We start from the raw sequence: 6,319 nt of genomic DNA, 5'->3' as shown, positions 1-6,319 counted from the left end.
TGTTCTTCACCAATAAAATTATAAATACTTTTAAAAACGATTATATATATACAATGCTTACAGCGGTCTCTGAATACTATTTGGCACAGATGTTAGCTTCCATAACACACGCATGTGGACATCTACAGACACTTCGAAGACATTTTGGATTTTGCGCGCAGCTTTGTGCCGATCGCCAGCATAAAAACGAGCGTCTATCCACATCACTTGTACGATCACACCACGACAGTATCGAGCAGGTCCGTTTTAATACTGCGCCACCATCTTCTCGTCCGCGACCTGTTGCCTCAGGGATCCGAATGGGGAGCAGTGGGTCGCGCCCTCCAGCTGCCGGAAGGACTTGCATATGGGGCAGGGGTACTCGGACAGCCCCTCGATGTCCTCGAAGGCCATGTTGACGATCTGGTCGGAGCACGGGTCGCAGTACAGGTGGCCGCAGGAGAGGCGCTTCAGCCGCGCGTCGTACGAGATGCAGCACTGGCAGTGCGGCGCGTCCGAGGCCAGCGAGATGCTGCCGGTCAGGGAGCTGCTCTCCACGCTGGCGGCGCGGCTGGAGCTCAGCTTCGCCGCAGACCTGGGGACGAAATCGCGGGCGGCGTGAGGATCCCTCGACGACGACACGTTTTGCGGACGGCGGCGACCCGCGCGCTACGCACCTGTGCGACGGCGAGCCTTTAAAGCAGTCGAAGCTGATGGCGGCGCAGATCCTCCACAGCGCGTCCATGCCGGTCCCTCTCATCGTCCCCGGAAAGGCGAGAGACGGAGGCGGGCATCGGGAGAGCGAGGCGACCCGGCGCCGAGACGCCCGGGGACCCGCGGCGGAAACCGGTTTTGGTCTGAAGCCGCGTCGCGGCGCGCCGACCGCCGGTTGGATAAACGCGCTCGTCCTCGCCTTGTCATGTACCGGGGACTTAATAAAAAAATGTAAAATAAAATAAAATGTATTGCTCTTTAACGACAAGGCGACATTTCACGTGTAGATCTGACGCGCCACGACGCGCATTGTAATCACGTCTTTAATTCCCTCAACAACAACGAACAAAAACAACCCCCAACCATCTAACTAACGATTTCCCCCGCGTTACGAAGGTCGACGGGCTTCGCTTCGCGGCAGGTGGGTGGGCGTGACGCGCGGAACGTGTCAGGCGAGTTCTGGAAGGCGCGGCGTGGAGGTTGGGAAATCTTCTGAACCTGCACCGTCAGTGTCCCCGAGTGGACGTCCGCGCGGCTTTCAGACGCAATAAAGAGGATTCTGCTTCATACGTAGGGTGGTAGTAGCCTGGTGGGTGACACCCTCGCCTATGAACCAGAAGACCCAGGTTCAAACCCCACTTACTACCATTGTGTCCCCGAGCAAGACACTTAACCCTGAGTGTCTCGGGGGGGGGGGGACTGTCCCTGTAACTACTGATTGTAAGTCACTCTGGATAAGGGCGTCTGATAAATGCACTAAATATAAAAGTGGAGAGAGTGGACAGCTTCCGTTACCTCGGTGTTAACATCACGCAGGACCTGTCATGGTCCTGTCACATCAACACCGTGGTGAAAAAGGCCCGGCAGCGTCTTTACCACCTCAGACGCCTGAGAGACTTCAGACTGCCCTCCAAGGTGCTCAGGAACTTCTACTCCTGCACCATCAGCACCATGTAGGACAGGCGAGCCCTACAGAGGGTGGTTCCATCAGCCGAACGAATCATCCGTACCAAGCTCCCTGACCTTCAATCCATCTACAGCAAACGGTGCTGCACCAGGACCAGGAAGATAGTGAAGGACCTCACCCACCCAAACAATGGACTCTTCTCTCTGCTGCGATCAGAGAAGCGCTTTCGCTCCCTGAAGTCCAACACAGAGAGAATGAGGAGGAGCTTCTTCCCGCAGGCTGTCCAAGCTCTCAAAAACAGTATATAGAACTCATGCACTTTCACCTCCAATCACTCCGGACTCTTTTGCACAAATCACTTTGCACAAATCTGCTGCTCTTTTTTTTTTATGGCTCTTTTTCTCTTTTCTTTAAACATTGTAAAAAAAAAAAAATGTAACTCATTTGCACACCTTCACCCTACCAGTTACACATATTTTATGTTAAAGACGTAAAAGTGTAATACTTGGTTATGTTTGCATATTTGCATATTGGTTCATTGTTTACTTGCAACATTTGCAATACTGTGGTCTGAAGCAGTCGCAAAAAGCATTTCACTGCATATCATACCGTGTATGACTGTGTATGTGACAAATAAAATTTGAATTTGAAAAATGTATTTATGTGAAGGAAGGTGTGTGCTTGACTATGTGAACTTGCATGGACCACTGAAGAAACAGCTCTGACAAGCATTCATGTTAAAATATGTTTCAGTATGACCCCGTTTTTTATTTAACGCACACGCACAAGATAAAAAAAGGAAGCTCTGCACATCTGTGAGGAAGCCTCACATCTGTGAGGAAGCCGACTTTTATTAACACACAGTGTGGCTCGGCCCAGACCTAATATATAACATAATATGTTTTACATTTAAAGCATTTAGCATTAACTCACAAAACCAGGACCAAGTGTCTTGCTCAAGGACACAATTTTAATAACAAGCGGGGTTTGAACCTGTGAACGTTGTGGTCTTCTGGTTCGTATGGTGACTGTGTCACCCACTATAGGCTACTACTAAAGAAGGGAATTTGCATGATTACCCCGATCGGGCTGGTACAGGGTCAGTGTGGACTCAGTGTGTCAGTGTGAAACAGACCATTTGAACTTTTTCCATTGCTTCAGCGTGGATGTGTACGAAACTCCCATCAGTTAAGAAAGAGAAATGATTGTGTGAATCCATATTCTGATGCTATTTCAGAGACAGATGGTAGGGTGGTGGGTAACACACTCGCCTATGAACCAGAAGACCCAGGTTCAAATCCCACTTACAACCATTGTGTCCCCGAGCAAGACACTTAACCCTGAGTGTCTCCAAGGGGGACTGTCCCTGTAACTACTGATTGTATGTCACTCTGGATAAGGGCGTCTGATAAATGCTGTAAATGTAAATGTAAATGTAGACAGAACTACGTCATGCATTCACTGCGGCATTGTTTCAGTGAGCTTCGGCAACGTCGAGGAGGTTTTTCCAGCAAGATCTCGTAGAGATAATGGGACAGGTGAACCATTGCGCAAATTCTTTTCCAGCACATGCCAAAGATTCCCAACGGAGTTAAGGACCGGACTCTGTGGCGGCGTGAAAGTAACGTCTCCTTCTCCCTGAAACGCTCTTTCTCAATTTCAGCCGGATGAATCCCTGCACCGCCATCTTGGAATATGGCCGTGCCGTGAGTGAAGAAGAGTAATTTACTGACGGAATAAGCTGAGGATTGAGTTGTATCCAGGCAGGAGCTTGGCATGATGGGCCCTCTTCTTGCCCTGATGCACCCATCACTCTGGAACAAGGACTCATCCGACCACATGACCTTCTTCCATTCTTTTTGCTCCCTTTTTTTCCAAATTAGCCTCACCGATCAGTGTTTTACATTTACGGCATTTTGCAGACGCCCTTATCCAGAGCGACTTACAACGTGCTTTCATGTTACCATCGATGAAGTGATCAGTTCTGGTTCATTAGGACCCTCAACTATGAATACAATCTTTTTATTCACTATGTTGCAGTTTCTATACATAAGTAAGAAAATAAGAAAGTTACAAGTTAATCTAAATGTTCTTTAAAGAGGAAGGTCTTGAGCTGCCGTTTGAAAATACTCAGTGGCTGAGCTGTTCTGACCTCGAGGTTTATTCCACCACCGAGGGGCCAAGACTGAGAAGAGTCTAGATGAGCGTCTTCCTTTTACCTTCAGAGATGGGGGGACCAGGCGAGCAGTACTGGAGGCTCGGAGTAAACCAGGTGCAGTGCGAGGTGTAATAAGGGCACAAGTGTTTTTTTTTAAGGCTGCACAGGCCTCCTCTGTCGTCAGTCCCAGTCCCTTCGGTTCCCTGCACGTTGTGCATTTGGAAATGCTCAAGCTCTAACAGGCGTTTACAATTCGATTTCACCAAATATTCCAGTGATTCCTCATTTTTTTGGTTTCAACCAAATTGATGGTCCTCCAATATCCTTCCAGTTTTTGATAATGTTTTGAACAGCTCTTGACCCAATTTGAGTAGTTTCGGCAATCCCCTTAGATGTTTTCTTCAACTGATGCCAATGATTTGACCCTTCTGAAACCAGAGCTCCTCACCTATTGGCTTTGTTGCTGTGATTTTGGGGGTCACAGTGTATTTAGGGTGTCACAGCTTTTTCAGATGTATGGGGAAGTCTGCACTACTTAATCTAATTAATCTGAATACTTAGGCAGGTTCTATGACAAAAAATATTGAATCTATGCCCAAGAAAGCTGGTTGATGACCCGAGATCCACATGCTCACCACAGGTGCCAAAGCTTTGGCGACAGACAAACATTTTGAAATGACACTGAAATCTTGTAGCCTAAGACTGGAGATACAGAATTCTATAAAATGCTTATAAAAACAGCATTATTTTAACTAGACGTATAGTTCCCTGATATAGATGCTGCGGATCCCAACCCTGTTCCTGCTTAATGAGGACCAGGCCACTGGCGCAGCACCGGGAACCACCATTCACACACACACATCCACACCTGCAGCCCGTATCGAGCCATGTAGCACCTACCAGGGGAAGATCATGCAAACTCCGACCTTGGAGGGGTGAGGACACAGTGTTACCCCCTCACACACAGTGGCAGTGGTGGCCTAGCGGTTAAGGAAGCGGCCCCGTAATCAGGAGGTTGCCGGTTCCAATCCCGATCTGCCAAGGTGCCACTGAGGTGCCACTGAGCAAAGCACCGTCCCCACACACTGCTCCCCGGGCGCCTGTCATGGCCGCCCACTGCTCACTCAGGGTGATGGGTTAAATGCAGAGGACAAATTTCACTGTGTGCACCGTGTGCTGTGCTGCTGTGTATCACATGTGACAATCACTTCACTTTCTTTCTTTCTTCTTTCTTAATCATATAATATAACCTAGAACTAGAACCGTATTATTTTATTTACATTGTATTATATGAAATATCTACACTGTTAACAACCTGAGATAATTATGAAAACGTCATTTCTCCTCAACTCTAACAACAGTACATTCTCTCCGAACCACATTGAAGGAACTGTGCGGTTCATGGTGCAACGTGATGTGGGCGTTCCCGCCCCCAGAATTTGCCTCGGGTTCAGATGCGCCACCTGCTGTTTGATGCAAGAACTGCAGCAGATCACAGACGAACCCAGGACATGCAAAAAAGATACGATACAAAAGATAAAGTGAAGTCATTGTGATACACAACAGCACAGCACACGGTGCACACAGTGAAATGTGTCCTCTGCATTTAACCCATCCCCCTCGGTGAGCAGTGGGCAGCCATGACAGAGTGTGGTGACGGTGCTTTGCTCAGTGGCGCCTTGGCGGATCAGGATTCGAACCGGCAACCTTCTGATTACGGGGTTATTTCGTAAATACTGTGCTCTGCGGCAGAGTCTATTACAACTGGACCAAAGGCTTCTCTATGCTTGGACGCGTGCAGGAAGACACATGTTAATATGTGTACGTGGCGCAGGACACGTGTGTGTATTCGTGTATTTTGTCCTTCAGCATTAAGAGTGTTCAGCTTTACGTGCGAACGTGGGAAACAGAATATAACGGGGTGAACTGGGCCACGCGCCCGTGCACCGCCGAACAAAGCCTGAGATGCACGCCCGTGCTCCTGTACGCCCGCAAGGCAGGTGGAAGCAGGAAATGCCATCCTGTCGGCTGCACCGTATTTCGTTAGTAAATGTCAGGGAGGGCGGAGGGCCTGGAGGATAACGCGAATGCGCTGCGGCGCCAGGTGTTTGGTTGAACCGCCTCCCGTGCACATTTACAAACCAAACACCGAGCCACAAGCAGCGCGTCTGGCCTTTTGTCAGGGCCGGCGCTTAGATCGTTATCACGCGCTGCTCTTAAAATCACCACGGCCATCTGCTCGGTGGTCCAGTGGTGATGCTGCAGACGTCCACTGCACCGCAACTAGATCCCACAGGTCAACAAATGTCAAACGATCACCACAAATGACCTTGCAAAAGAATTGATTCGTTGCAAAAAAAAAAAAACCCCAATGACGTAGCTACACCAGGCAACACTGGATTATTTAATTGTATACTTGCAATACTTGCAAAATTGAGGTCTATAGCAGTCGCAAAAGCATTTCACTGCATGTCATACCGTGTAGGACTGTGTATGTGACAAATAAAATTCGAATTTGTTAGATAATTCAGAGGACGGCAGCAGTTCCCAAATCTCCCCTG

The sequence above is a fragment of the Denticeps clupeoides genome, chromosome 5 (assembly GCF_900700375.1).
Source record: "Denticeps clupeoides chromosome 5, fDenClu1.1, whole genome shotgun sequence".
Lineage (NCBI taxonomy): Eukaryota > Metazoa > Chordata > Actinopteri > Clupeiformes > Denticipitidae > Denticeps > Denticeps clupeoides.
The sequence above is the reverse complement of the archived record's forward strand: the minus strand, read 5'-3'. Positions refer to the sequence as shown.